We start from the raw sequence: 14,685 nt of genomic DNA, 5'->3' as shown, positions 1-14,685 counted from the left end.
TTACATTAAATAAAGTGTTTTATCTTTTTAGAAGTGCGGTGTTCTGAACATTTTCTAAATGCCTTGAACAAAATGATTTATTCATATATTTCATATGAAAACAGCTGACTCAGCATGTTTGACTAATTAGTAGTTCCTTCCTCCGTAACCTCCTTCCCTTAACCAGAACACTGAAGATGGGTTGTAAATAGATATTTCATCATTGCAGTGATCCATGAGACACCACCAACACAACAAAGGAGTGGCTAAAGAAGAAGCACAGTAAGGTCATGGAGGGGTTTAGCCAGTCTCCAGACCTCAGTGGAGGGAACTGAAGATTCAAGCTGCCAAACAGCAGCCAAGAAATCTAAGAATCTAAGAATTTAGAGAGTTTATGTAAAGAGGAGTGGGCCAAAATCCCTCCTGAGATCTGCAAGCCTGGTGACCAACTACAAGAAACATCTTACCGCAAGTCATGTTTTGCTTTGAGATCAAATAGCTATTCCACTCAATGGCATGAAAATCAATTTAATACTTTATGTAACACACATTTTTCTATAATTTTGTTTGTTATTCTGTCTCTTCATTAGAATGAAACTACTATAAAGGTTAGAGACTCTTCATTTCTTTGTAAGTGAGCAAATTTTCAGCAGGGGATAACATCATTATTCCCCTGCACATCTTTTTTGTTTTACTGTCTTTATTCAATGTGGTCCCTCTTTGACTTACAAAGTGCTGCAGCTCTGTGATCAAACGACTTCATACTTACTCTGTTCATGAACACTGTAGCTACATAAGCAGACAGACACGTCAATTAAGTAGAAAAGGAAAAGTGCTTTAGTCCAGATATGATTAAAAATACATGAAAGAAAAACTGTCTTATACACCCTATGAAAATCATCCATATCAGTCAGTCAGAGCTTATTAAATTGTCAAATGTCTTAACCGGCCTCCCAATAACATGCTTTTAATCTAATCCATCTGCTTAATCTATCGCACACTGTATTGTCTTACATCTTAACCCATTTCATTTCCAGCTTCACTCTCATAATCCTCTTCTCCCACTGTCTTTCTGTCTGCCCTCCCCTCTCTCTCTGTCTCTGGCGAGAGGGCTGAGGGCATTATGTGCTCCTATGAATGATTCATCGTCTTCTGTGGTGTGTGTGTGCTTTGACTAGAAAACAAGGAGGGAAGGAGAGGGTAAGGTAGGCGTCTGCAGGAGGAGGGGAGATGAGGTGACAGGAGTGAGAACATGGCCAGAGCTGGTGGACAGCAGCGTTGACTTTGAAAGGGGAAGCACATGAAGAAGCGATGAGGTTTTGATTACAGCAGTACAAAGAGAGGTAAATTTTTTAGGCTCTCTCTGTACACTCCATTTATAGTCTCTACAATAGGTGACAGGAGATCTTTGAAATTAATGGTCTCATTATCACGCACTCCTCAGGGTGCTAATTGCAATACATCATCCTTTTTAAAAACTACTTCTTATTGCCCCATCAATCTAAATACATCTCAGACTATTTCACCTCACTGACTCTCCTGCTTTATCCCTCTTTTCCCCCCAATTTTACCAATAATGCTCCCAAAACTCGTTTAATGCACCCATCATAAAAACCACTCGAGTGGAAAGCTCTCCACACTCGCACTAAAGATGGTTAGAGCCTAGCAACAACGTTATCTTTCCTTATCTAATTTCCCACGACCTGGAATAGATTATCTGCCGGATAATTAAGACCTGATAAATAATTAAGTGGACAATAATGCTAATTCATGAATAATATATGTGTTTATGATGGCGAGGCACAGATAGCGGCTGCAGTGGCTGCTGACAGGAAGATTGATGCTGTGGCCTAGATAATATATCTCCGGTGAGGGGATGCTACCGACTGCAAAGCTGCCTGTATTCATTAGGCCACTATCGCTGGCTCTGTGCACGATGGCATGCTTGTGTTTCATTTACAGGCAGAGGTGGCACAAGTGTGGCACGTGTTTTGCTTTGCAGTGCTCTGATATGTTCCCGCTGCTTGTGATCGATCAGCGTGCTGCCTGCGTCAATAATGGGACAGGTGTTACGGCTCTGTGTGCACCTTACACCGGCATGCATACTCTTTGTTCCATCAGAAGACTACAGAGAGCGTGCTCCAGCTTCAAAAACATCCCTCCCTGTTTTTTCAGCTCAGCCCACCCCACCCGGGCGCAGTCCAGCCTAGCTCAGCAGAGCCTGCAGAGTCCCAGCCAGTTTGATTACATTTGCGATTAGAGCAGCGGCCAAGCGATGGTGAATTATGCCTGAGCTGTTACCTTGCTGTTGCTGCCGGGAGGGAAATGGGCCGCATTTTTTCCCCCCCACCGCTACTGCTGACCTTGGAGGTCACTCGCAGGAAGGAGACATTCATCACTCTGACGTGTGGATGCTGCGGGGAGAAGAGGAGATGATGCGTGCGCGTGTGTACAGTATTAATCCACCAAACTAAACACTTTCGTGGTCCCAGTAGTAATAAAGCAGAAACTGAAGTAATGGATAATGTGTTTACATCATTGTTTCGTGTAATACTTTTGTTAATTGGAAGTTAGTTTACGATATGACAGCTTTAAAAACAAGACGGGTTGTCCCTTCCCTTCTCCTTTCCTCCCTCTCTAAGCCTGTAGTCTCTCTTTTCTGTGCATACAATCATGAGTGGCGGACAGATATCGACCGTGGCCACTGTTGGCCCGAGCGTCTGTTTGCTCACTAAAGAAGACTCATTAAGTTACAACAGATTGATACCCCCACCTCCCAAGGACTTTAATCTCATCTCAAATGAAAATAGAAGTAATCATAGCTTTGTTGGTGGGGTAATGGTCTTTGTGAGTCTCTCCGCCCCCACCACCACCACCTGAAACATCAGCAGAGTGACCTTGGCAGGTGAAGGCAGCAATGGGACGCACTGACTTTGAAGGATGACGAACTGACAAGCTTTCATAGCATATCGCTGTGCCATCTTCTCCTCCCCCTCCATCTTTCCCCAATGCGAGACAGAGAGCCTGCGCGCCATATTCGTGGGCTCGAGTGAATGCAGAAACTGCCACGTTGGGGGGGGAGGGGGGGTTAGAAGAAAGACAGCAAAGACAAACAGCACTGAGAAAGCAAATTAATGTTTACCAGAGATTAATTGTTCAGCTGAATCATTTGAATCCATAAAGACACACAATTATGTTTACGCACGCCATAAATCTGATTAACACCGAGCTGCAAAAGGAATACAGTCTGTATGGGGGGTTAATGCCCACCCACACAGCACACATCTGATTAGCTGCATAGCACAATCACTTGTCTCTCATTCAATTACAGTCTATGAAATGCAGTATAGAGATACCCCCCGTAAATTAATCGCAGCCTTTTCTTATTTGGGACACAAGCATCAGTGACAGAAGTGTTAAAACGACAGCGACTCTTAAAGAGAGACCTTCATTCTGTCAACAAACTGATTTGCCATGCTTGTCTGAACAAGCTTTGGTTCAAGCTGCGTTTGCGGTATTTTTCTAATGATAATGTACAAAATAAATTCTGAGAAAATATCCCTTCATTAGAGTCATCTAATTCTCCTTTATTGGATGCAGAAAGCACTGGGGAGAAGCACAGAATAAAAACATAAAAAACAAATGGCTGTCTTACACAATCGTGAAGAAAACATGTAATATTGTTGTGCATGAAATGTGCAGTTGTTTAGAAGTTGCTGTGCTAACATGCAAATACATGAATAAGGCTTTTACGACAGCACACCGACCCATCTGTATGTGACTACATCTTAGGTTGTGTTTTTAATTCAAGTAAAACCTCTAACCCCTGCTCCCTGGAGGTCTCAAAGTCCCGCTTCTTCACATAGTTTAAAATGACACCTTGATTGACCCCTCCGCCTTTCCCACAGGGGCAGGCTGGTAACAGTCTAACCATTGAACTTCAGTCGCACCCAGACAGGCCATCTCAGCTGGCCGAGGTGATAATTGAATTTCTCACATACACACTGCCTGTCTGTGTGTATTGATCAGTGCTGTTAATGCAGAGACAGCAAGGTCAGATTCTCTTGTATGGATCACAACATACTGAGATGCATTTGTTGTTTTTCTTTTCTTTGTATTCTGCTAATTGCATAACAGCACATATAGTACTGTGTAAAAATATTTTGAGTAGGGAAATGAGAAACGGGCAAAAATAAATAGAAATACATTACATTAGGCAAAAACGGAGTTTGTACAATGAACTTGAAAATCATTGTACAAACTCTATTTTGTTAGGGATAGGTGTGGGCATGGACCCAAATGCAAAATGCAACAATGAGAAGTCTGAAAACGAATCCAAAGTAACAAACAGCAGGGGAAATACATTAGTAGGCAACACTACAATCTGACAAAGAGCTATGGGAAACTGAGGCTTTAAATGGATACATGAGGTAATCAGGGCTATGGGAAACACCAGGGAAACGAGACACAGCTGAAAGTAATACAAGATGATGAGACAGGGGACACAAAACTGGAAAACAAGACACAAGAGACAGAAGATACCAAAGTAAAACAGGAAGTATCAAAAACAAATGAACCCCCAACACAGAAAAGGAGATTAGACAACAACAGCACAGGTGAGCAGGAAAACTAAGATTCGGGGAGTTAACAATAAACAGTAATGATAATCTAAAACTGAGAATGAAATCATAGGAGATTTTAGGTGGAATACAAAACTCAAAATGACATGACAAAAACAAGCTAAGCTGAAAACAGGCAGTGGTACACGAGCTCATAATGCAGGACTGTGTGTTTCTATCCAAGTATGATTTTACTGCATCGGCAGTGTGTTTGGGGTCATCGTCCATTGTCATGCTGCCAATCAGATGCATTCCATGATGGATCACAATATGACTGTACTTTTCTGCATTCATTCTTCCATCAGTTTTGACAAGATACTCAATACCACTGGGTTAAATACAGCCCCAAACCATGGTAGAGCCTCCACTGTGTTTCGTAGATGGCTGTATACACACACTGTTGAACCTCTCTCCTGACCTCCTGATGACAGATACTGACAACAGTTTGAACCAAAACTTGCAAATTTGTTGTATTTCTTAAGGATATGATTTTAAGATACTCTTTATCTAGTATAGAAATTTAGTGGTGTGTCACTCCTTCTTTTTTCCTTTGCTTGTCCAGTTCACTCATATTTCTTTTAGGACACACTGCATGCCACGCTGAGATATGCCAAGTTTATACTGGTTCATGCTTGAAGTATTCAAATGTCAGAGTAAAGTGACTTTGCAGCCTGCCTCACTGTAGAAACTGAAAAAAAAAAAGCTTACCCCCAATTTCCCATAACTTTTTAGCAATTATTACCAATTAATAAAGGATGAGGCATGAATTCTGCTCAAAGGTGCACCAAAGTATTTTTTTTTTACTTCTTATTTTTCATAACCTCCATCCATGTACACTTTTGGAACCACTGCCCTGAGCAATGCTTAAGGTTTCCGCCCCTTTCTGAGCATTCCTGATTAATTATTAGCACTCCTGCTGATTCTGCAGTTATGCTAGCAGTTCTGCAAATCTACTTAGATGCTACTTTAAACTAACATGTTCAAAAAGGCAATGATGACATGCTCGCTTTTGGTAGCCATCGTGTTTACGGCCGCCATCTTAATTTGCATTGGTTTAGTAAGCAACTAAAAGGATTGCATGAATCTATGATCTACAATACTTTAGTGGTTAAAACATTTCATAACAAATCGCAGATGTCGACTTCATGGCACTGTGCTGAAATTTAGGAAGTAGTACGAGGAACAAGCATGGCATAAAAGCAGGGTCACAGTATACTGTTAGAGAAATCGTTCAGTCATTTTAAATGTCATAATTGGTGAGAATATCTTCCCACAGGGAGCATAAACTTTTTTTTTGTGGCAGCTGTTCAAGGAGATCTCCCCTCTTTACATGCATACATGCTCACACACACACACACACACACCACGCACAAACTCGGAAAAGGATTCAGGCGATGGATTATTATCTACTGCCATGACACACAGAAGATTCATCACTATGGCGTGTGATTAGTGTCTCCCTCTCCACATACTCCCCTTGCACTCGATCATCTTGTAGACTGACTAATTGTGTTTTGCCACCGTCACTGTAATGCATTTTTCTGCGATTATCCAGATGTGGGTGACACTGTAATCTATATGGCTCTGACAGCAAGTACAGATGGTGCTGTAATTGTGAGCACACGGTGGCGATCAACCTGCTTTGTAGTCAGAATTATGGTTAGTTCATGTGGGCGTTCTCCATTTGATGTTTTCAGACTCTTTTCAGATGCCACAGATACTCAAGCGGAGTGGTCTTTTGTGGCTGCAAGTGAGATAGGAGGGCATTTATTCAGGCCCAGAACTGACTCACTGAGTGGAGACGAATTGACTCAGAAGGCACTCCAGTCATATTTGTTTCTCTTCAGTTTGATGGAAAACATAAGATTTCCTTTGAGTCACGCGCACGGGAATTTCTCACACTAAATGACCAAAATCCTGGCTGTGTATTAGAAAAACATTCAAAATTGGCAACATAAACATGCTAGATCTATATTCTAGTGCATTTGTATTATCAATCATCACTGTCATTCACCTCAAAAATAATGTCTATAATAAACTTTCCAAGTTCTCCTGATTTACGCATTACAACTATATATTTAATCAAAGCCTTACTTAATATTTTGATGTTTTCATGTAGCCAAATTAAACTACAATTGTTTTATTTCCCTAAAAATGAAACACACATTTTCAGTGCTGCTGAATTTATCCCAAAGAGGAAAGCAAATCATGCTGTAATTTTAGAAATAGAGTAAATAAAAACATCTCATGTAACTGCACAGTGTAGTCTAATCACTTTATTTTAACTGTGTCAATCAGTATTGACTAGGAACAATTATTATTATTATTAATCTTATAATTATTTCTTAAAAACGGGTACTGTCAGTCTGCACAGTCTACACAGATTAAAACCTCCCTTTACAACATGCTGTTTATCTCATTGAGTGTCTTGCAAGGTCAATTTTCTCATCATTACAGGTTGTTAAGTACCAAAGTTATTGTATTAAGTGTGAAAAAAAAGATTATGCCTAACTAAGATAAGACTAAGATAGGGCAGAAAATATGGAAGATTGATTCCTGAGCACCAAAGAAACAAACAAACAGACAAAAAAACAAAACAAATAAATTGCCATCAAGTCAAAATTTCAAGTTAGATATCTCAACTTTTCAACTTACAAATTCAAACTTTTGAGAAAATAACTCAAAATTGAGAAAATGGCTTAAAATTCTAAGTTATTGTGTTAAAAGTTTGAGATAGCAACCCCAAATTTCAAGTTATGGATGGCTTTTTTCCCAGTGGGGAAAAGCTTGCATAGGAAAGGAATGCATGACTGCATTTAGTGCACATGTTTATTCGGACAGAGATGTCTACATGCCTCTGTAACAATGTTATCTTAACTCTTCTTATGACCTTCTTATGACCCTTGATGAATACACCCATCTTCTCTGGAAACTTACTAACGAAAAACAAACCTGAAATGCACATAAAAAAACATAATTCATAAAGAGATTTTGCATATTTTCACAAACCTATTACAAGCTTAAATCTTAAAGCTCTCAGATAAATGCTGTGATGCACAGTGTTTCTCTCTTTGGTTGCTTAAACTGGACACATCCATTCCTATATCATTTGTACTGCATGTTCTGTTACGTTTCCCTGCTGAACTGGTTTTAACAGCAGAAAGATTAAAATATATAAATAAATAAAACTCTCACCGCTTCATAGTGCGAATGTATATTATGACTATGACGAGGCTATCTGCGTTGTAAAACAAACTGTGCCCTCTGTTGGCGTTAAAACACAGCGCAGGTGCCAGCGCTGCTGAAACGCTGTTATGTTTCTTATTATCCCCCCCCCCAAACAGTTCACGTTTTACACGGAGCTTACTGACTTTTATATGTGCGTACTTTCTTCGTTGAATCTACACCGTATACCGTGAGGAAAAGGGGAGGTAGGAGAGGTGGGGGAGGTGAAGGGAGGCGAGTCCACGCACGGCTGCGAGCTGAAGCGAGCAGCACAGAGAGGGGAGTGATGGAGGAGCTGCAGTTGTCATGGAAACGCCTGGGCGGAGCGATGTGAAGTGGGACCAGTTTGTTTTGTTGTTGAAGATCACATGGCAAGGTGGAGCTCCGCCCCCCTTCCCCGTTACCACCGATTCAACCGTCTCGAGCTCCTGCTCCGGTCAGTTACTACAAAATGGCTGCAGAGGCTCCGCCGCTGCTGAGAACCGACTGAACGCTTCACGGTAGGATTTATCACCGAGTCCGTGAGGTTTACCGCGACGGAGATGTGCCTTGTCGCGTTTTTGTTTCTTGTTGGGGGGGAAATGTGGCGAGTTTCGATAGCAAACATGGCAGCTGGGAATCAAAATATTTTCAGCTCAGCCCACTTTGACATCAGTGCTGTCTTCTTCGTGAGTGCTGCTTAACCCCCCCTTTTTGTATATATCGCATTTGTCGAGTGCACACTGGAGCTTATTTTAACTTCTAGCGCGGTCGCTGAGGTTAGCACGGAGGTTTTCTTCATAGTATGTTCCTAACTTGAGCTAGCTCGTCATTAAAACACCGTGGCTGCACAGCTGCGGTGATTCAAGGGCGCCCTGTGTTGTCGCTTGTCGAGTTGTCGTATGTGTAGCAGCTTGGCAGACATTGGTGGGACGCTTGTTGTTGCGCTGCCGTGCAAGAGAGTTGACACGAGCATTAAAGCCGAAATATCCTCGGTGCTGCACAGAGAGGTGGCTGGATCTAGCTTGCATCACCTGACTGGGTTTAAACGCATTAGCCACCAGGGTTTTACCTATTGTACTCATGCCCTCGTACGGCCGCTCTCTGTTTCATTTACTAGGACTGCTGCTTGCACCTCATGCATCCTCATCCGCTCGGCTTTTTTTTTTTTAATAGTTGGTAACTGCTGGTCCTCACTTTCTGCCTACTTTTAGATGCAAAAACTCTCCCCCTTTCAATGCTTTGATTATAACCCCGGCGCTGTGGTTGAAATTGCTCCCAGACTGCTCAATAATTTATACAGTCTATGTGTTGGAAATCTCTTCTCAGTTCTTTGTTTCCCATCAGAGACCAGTGTAACCCTTAAGATGCACCAGTTATCTGTACCTGGCTTTTTCCTGCAGCTTGACATCCTGTAGGGACACACACACTCTCCATTAGAAGACAGTGTGTGCGGCTGATGCTGGGGATACCAGTACCCCGATGCATGTAGAGGGCAGATTGATGCAAGCTTTGAGGTCCGCTTGTTTTACTAATGCGTTGGAGTCCTTAATTTGTGTGTGTGTGTTTGGACCTGGCAAAGGGTTAAGAGAAGCGGGCTGGAGGTCTTTTCTGTCCCTGCCAGGTTTGGGGCCCCCGGTCAGCACCCAGTCCTCCTGAAAGAGGCAGTGTGTATTCACAGAGAGGCGCCAAAGGGGGGCTTGATAACAAAAACAGACTACTAAATGCTGTGATTACTATACAGCTTAGGTCACAGCCTCACTTTCAGTTCAGAAGTCTTCACGGGTTATTTTGCTTAGAGCTGGACTGGAGGGATGAGGGGTTGCTTTTGCCAGATTATGTCATTTGGTTTGGCGGCTTGTTTTCTGTGTCAGCGATCAGATGCTCGCTTGGAGTCTTCAGTGGAAATGATGAGCTTGATTTCTTATGAAGGCAGTTAATTGATTTCACACACAAAACTCTACTTTTGTCTTGCAAGATGTTTTTGAGTAATTTTATCTCCCCTTTAAAAAAACAAACAAAAAGCCCCCCACATATTTGGTTTGCTTGAGTTCAAGAATTTCTTAAGAAATGTATCCCAGAGGAAATTATTATCATATCTTGGTTCTGTTATTTCTATCATTTTCAGTAAGAAACAACCTCTTATTCTATTTCGTTCATTTGTTCTTTTTTTTTCTTTTTTTTCTTTTGAAGTAGTAGCTGTTTTGTTTTGTTTTCTGGACAAATACTGCATGAAAGTGTTTTCCTAATTGCCCCTTTCAGAAATAAAAATCTGAAACAATGTCAAAAAACTGTGACAGAGCTGCATGATTGCATTTTAATTAAGCATTTGTTGAGGATTTTCTTTGATCTGTTGGGGGGAAAAAAAGAAAAGAAATTGTCAACATGCACCCTAACCCTGTGAACGTGTTCCCTTTACTTTTGGAGCAGCTGACACTGTGTGCTTTTGGAGTTTGTCCATACAAGTTATTTTAGGGCCTCTACATAGCACCAGGAGTGCAGCACAAGTTTCTCTTTTCCCCCGTCATTAGTCCGGGTCAGAAAGCATTAACATGGCTACACTGAGAATAGCTTCAAGTAGTTTACAGAGTGCAATCCTCTTTGCAGAGCACAAAGACGTTGTAAGTGCTTACCCAGCAGATTTTAAACCTTCACACAATCTGAGCGCATTACTGACAAAAAGTTGCTCCTTTTCTTTCTCTCTTTTCTTTCCAATGCGCTTGAGGTTTTTGCATTTGAAAACCTGCTGAGTGCGGTGACTGATCAGCAGGCTTGAAAAGCTGCGTCGCCCGACGTGCAGGCGAGCAGAGGGCGCTACACGCGCTGCCATAGCTGTGGCTGCTGCTGCTGCGGCTGCTGCTGCGGTTGTTAGCAAGCCTTCTCCCGAGTGCTCGCCGTTCTCTTGTTTGGCTTGCAGCGATGGCATTCCTGGCTCTGTGCCCAGTGACTGCTGTCTAGCACCCCTTCCCCCAACTCTCACACACAACGCACAAGCCTGCCTCATCGTTTGTAGCACCCCCCTCCTCTTTAGTGGTACAGTGAGGGGCAGTGAGGCATTTACACATCCACGGCAGCAGCGTGTGCAGTTTTGACAGTTCATCTATTGAGTTTCCTCTCCATCTCCACTCCACATTTTCAACCAGTTTTACACCTGCTTTTGTTAGACTGCCCTTGGTCTATGTGCAGTGTGTGTTGCCTTTTTTGTGTCTGAGTGTGTGTCTGGTTTTAAGAGGGACACCAAGCTCTAATCCTGTTGTTCTGACAGGAGGGTGTAATTCCACAACAGAGCTGAGCTTATTGAACGGTGTCCTTATCATGAGCAGTGCTTTGCCACTACAGATTCATAGCATATTCGTGTTGCACATTTGTTAAAAGTACATCCCATTAAGACTGCTTTTTTTGTGATTTATTTGATCCAGATCTTCATTGAATCAGTGCCTATTAAGAAAGGTGCTATACACTAACAGAGACTTAAAATCACTTCATTTTCTTCATTCAAATGAACAGTAATGAAGAAATATTTGACAAGTCACACTGAAATAAGTTGGTATACACAGACTAGTTTCACACCTTCAAATCCCTAAAATTAGGATCAGCTGTTTCAGATTAGGTGAGTGATTGCAGTCTCTTTAAGCAGTGACAAGTGCAACCTGAATTGGCTTCTAGGATCTGTTGATCTCATTGCTTTAATGTTGCTGTTGTTTTTGTTATTGATTTACCAGGTTCAGGGGTCATCATGGGGAATAAGTTTGTGGATACCTGTGATTTTTTTATTTTTTTCTTTCTTTCTTTCTTTCTTTCTTTTTAAAGATCTTGAAAGTAAGTGGGGTAAAAAAAAAATGTAAAGAAAATCAAGTTTCAAAGATTTGAGGCAGTTCCCAATTTGTTCAGGATCAGCTGCTGCAGCATGGAAATAGATTAGAGAGAGAGAAGTTTTCAAGATGCTCCATATTTCATCCCCGGATCTCCAGATAGCTCTCGTAGTCAAAGTGCATACATCTACACAAAGAATTTATGTACTTGCAGAGATGAGGAGAAAGAGTTGTTTGGTCATAGTAACATTAGCAAAATCAAGAAAGATAAAGGACTTGAGGAGTTACAATAAAGAGGAGTGGTTCAAAATCCCCCTGGAGATATGTGCAAACATGGTGACCAACTACAGGAAACATCTTACCACTTTGTAACCCTTGGAGGATATGTTTTCAAAATTACAGACCATTCATATCTTTGTAAGTGAGCAAACTTACAAATTCAGCAGTGAATTAAATTAGGGCTGCACGATTAATCGTTAGAAAATCGTGATCTCGATTCATACTTATGTGCGATCTCATTTCCAAATGACAACGATTAAAAAAAAAAAAAAAGGACGACGGTGATTGTACCGCATTTTGATCCGGGACGTAATCTGCATGAAAACAAGCGCTCACCCTTCCTGCTCAACAAATGACAAGGGCGGAGCCTTATACCACGTGATACAGAAGCTGTGCCGTGTGATGCTAAAATTAGCAGGGAAAAAACAACGGAGAACACGTCAGGGATGACGAGAAAGTGACAGGAGAAAATCCGTCCCGGTCAACCACCCAAACATCAATAACGGGAACCTTATACAGCGCTTCCCTATACCCGTCGAACTCCCGCAGGCACAAAGAAATTACGGAGGCTATTACTTATCACCTGACCAAAGATATGGCTCCCATCAACACTGTGCAAAACAAGGGATTTAGGAAAATGATCAACACCCTAGACAAACGCTACACAGTGCCGTCCCGCAACTATTTTTCTATTGTTGCACTACCTGCTCTATACACGCAGCGTCGAGCAACGGTGGAGACGGAATTTCAAGCAGTACAACATTTTGCAGCAACAACAAAACGTGAGACATTTATTGTTTTTATGTTCAGTCTCAACTGTTGCGAAGTTGATGTGCAGTTAATAAGTGCAATAAATATTTATACTGGAAAAGAAAATCGTGAGAGAATCGTGATCTCAATTCTAAGCCAAAAAATCGTGATTCTCATTTTATGCAAAATCGTGCAGCCCTAAATCAAATACAAATATTATTTAGCGCACATTAAAGTCGCAGGTCACCCTAGACCAGTTACAGGTCGGTCACAGAGCTGACACCCAGAGACAACCATTCATGTTCACATTCACACCTATAGTGAGAATCAACTCTGAATTTTGCATCATAGCTATCTGAAGCATGTACAAACTGATATTCCTCTTTAATAGGGCTGTCAAAATTGAGAGCAAACAAAACAAAACAACTGCTGTATAATGCCCTCTGCTATCTTAGTTTAATTGGTCACATGACTGCACCATATGACTAACACGTATCATCGTTTTAGAAAGTCTCAGTTTTTGCTGTCCAAACTGCGACGCACAAGTCGAAAATGCTGCATTTTCCTTCGGGGAAAACGCCGTCTCAGTGTGGACGGGAGGCCAAAACGGAGAGAAAACTATTAGTGTGGACGTAGCCCAAGATGCTAAGCGACAGCTCTCATTGAGGGAGACATCCTTCATCCTGCTTAGGGACCAAATGTTTCTTACTTACTTTATTTTGACGCTTCGCTCTGCTCCTCATGTGGGTTGGTGGCTGACACCAGCTCACATTAACTGGAGCATCTCCCTTCTCCCATGATCCTACGTGACACAAATCCCACTGATGCCTTTGAAACAAGCAGCACCTGCTAAATTTAGCTCGGCAGCTGTACTCAGCAGGTTCCGTATCAGCCAGTTAGAGAAAAAAATTACGTGATTACAGTTATGAATTAATAGCCAAGTTTATGGGAGCTCTGTGTTTGCATGGTTTGGTCAGGCTCACAATCTGAGCTACAGTTTATAATACGGGGCCTTCTTGTTGCTGCTCTTTGGACACAGCCTGCCTGCATCAGAGTCAGCTAAGGGCATGTGTTGAACTGATTGAGCGATATTATTGAAGTTGTTGGCAATTGAGTTTATAAAAATTGCATGATATTGAGGTTTAGCTCATTAAAGTGTGCCGTTACCTAATCGCAGGATGTTTTTGAAGGCTGCTGTTGACAAGACAAATGTACTGTCTTTTTTTCTCTCTTTAAATATAAAAAATGTTCACAGCAGCTCCTTCTATTTCACTTGTGGCTGTTGTGGTTTAAAAAAAAATAATGCAGATCTCTGAAGTGAGATGAGACAGCAGTTCTCTTCTCTCTGTTATGAAAGGGAAGAAAGTTTTGTTGTCAAACAATATTTGAAAGAGAGCTCAGAAAACCTGTGTTTCACAATTACATACCTAGGTATAATCTCCGGCACTGTGGTTGTTGTTTTTCTATGTTTTGGTACTTTTTTTTTTTTTTTGACATAGAGTTTAAGGGAAAAAAACATTCAGTAAAGGCAATAAGCAAGTCATTTATATAGTTACGAAGTACTCTTGAACCCATGGTTTAAAGACATGCTTTAAAATCCTCACTTAGCTGCTTAATTGGAAACTTATGTGTTACTTGCCCAAGCTCATCTTTCTTTTTTCTGTTCTTTTTTTTTTTTTTTTTTTTGAAGTCCTATTGTTGAACTTCTACAACCAGACTAATGTCAGCGCTGTCAGCACTTCAGGGCGCATTCTATCTCCACCTGACTGCTCACCTCGGGCCTCCGGGAGCGCTTGTTGCCAGGCAGTGGCTCATATCGCTGTCGCCTGCAGCAGCTTAGGCTTGGCAGGGGGAAAAAAAGCTGAAGGTTTTATGTGCAGTTTCACATTTGTGGTTCAAGCAACTTGACTTTCAAATGTATATATGATTTTTTTTTTTTTTCCAGGCCAATTCATTTTTACTATGTCCTTCTTTTAAAACACTGTTTCTAGCTGTAATTTATTTATTCATTTCTTGGTGTAGGCTGGATATAGATGCTGGAT

General features: G+C 41.5%; 1 protein-coding gene across 4 annotated transcripts in view; it reads left to right on the top strand.

The window, feature by feature from the left end:
* The first annotated feature begins 8,226 nt into the window (after positions 1 to 8,226).
* Positions 8,227 to 14,685, top strand: part of tnrc6c1 (trinucleotide repeat containing adaptor 6C1) — a 40,275-nt gene continuing 33,816 nt past the window's right edge. For all 4 annotated transcript variants that reach the window (XM_085351546.1, XM_085351548.1, XM_085351545.1 and 1 more), the window contains exon 1: positions 8,227 to 8,323. The gene's annotated coding sequence lies outside the window, so the exon portion shown is untranslated. The remainder of the gene's footprint in view (positions 8,324 to 14,685) is intronic.

Source organism: Diplotaxodon limnothrissa, linkage group LG4 (genome assembly GCF_057381915.1).
Source record: "Diplotaxodon limnothrissa isolate DT_005_m linkage group LG4, D_limnothrissa_male_GT1.1, whole genome shotgun sequence".
In the NCBI taxonomy this organism is placed as follows: domain Eukaryota; kingdom Metazoa; phylum Chordata; class Actinopteri; order Cichliformes; family Cichlidae; genus Diplotaxodon; species Diplotaxodon limnothrissa.
Note: the sequence above shows the minus strand (reverse complement) of the source record. Positions and strands in the feature narration are given on the sequence as shown.